Source organism: Calidris pugnax, unplaced genomic scaffold (genome assembly GCF_001431845.1).
Source record: "Calidris pugnax isolate Ruff unplaced genomic scaffold, ASM143184v1 scaffold165, whole genome shotgun sequence".
Taxonomy (NCBI): Eukaryota; Metazoa; Chordata; class Aves; order Charadriiformes; family Scolopacidae; genus Calidris; species Calidris pugnax.
Window position 1 is genome coordinate 202635 of NW_015090878.1, and position 607 is coordinate 203241.

The window sequence follows — 607 nt, forward strand, 5'->3', positions numbered from 1 at the left end:
CCCCCCCCCCCCGGGCCAACCCCGCGGGTTTGGCGCCGAGCACAGCCGGGCTGGTTGCCGGCCGCGCTTTGGCCGTAGAGCCGGTGGCCGGGGGAGACCCACGGGGACATTGTCCCGCCGTGGGGCGGTGGTACCCAGGAGCCAGGGAAGGTCCCCGTCCTCTCTGCGTGTCGGGAGGCGCCGGCCTTTCGGGCACAGCCCCTGCCCGGGTGGGTCCCGCTGCCGCAGGGGGAAGTTGCAGCTGTTGCAGGTGTTTCCGTGTTCTTTCTGTCATTAAACCGCCGTGACCAGGGGAGAGCGCGAACGCAGTCCCCCACTACCACAAATTATGCAGTCGAGTTTCCCGCATTTGGGGAAATCGCAGGGGTCAGCACACCCGGAGTGCAGGGGATGAGCCTCGCCCTGGGAAAACCACCTGCCTGATCATGGTGTCTCCCCTGCCAGGTAAGTATGCACACACACCCCCACGCACAACACCACAAACGCACGCACACACACACAACGCACGGACACCAACACACGCCCCCCACAAACACGCACGCGCCCAAACCGCCTCCCGGCCCCCGCCCGCACTCGCCACCTGCGACCCCCGCACCGCCCACCTGCC

General features: G+C 67.9%; 1 protein-coding gene across 1 annotated transcript in view; it reads left to right on the forward strand.

Annotated features, from left to right (window-relative positions):
- The window catches only part of TMEM214 (transmembrane protein 214), an 11653-nt gene that overhangs the window by 748 nt on the left and 10298 nt on the right, over window positions 1-607 (forward strand). The window lies entirely within an intron of this gene.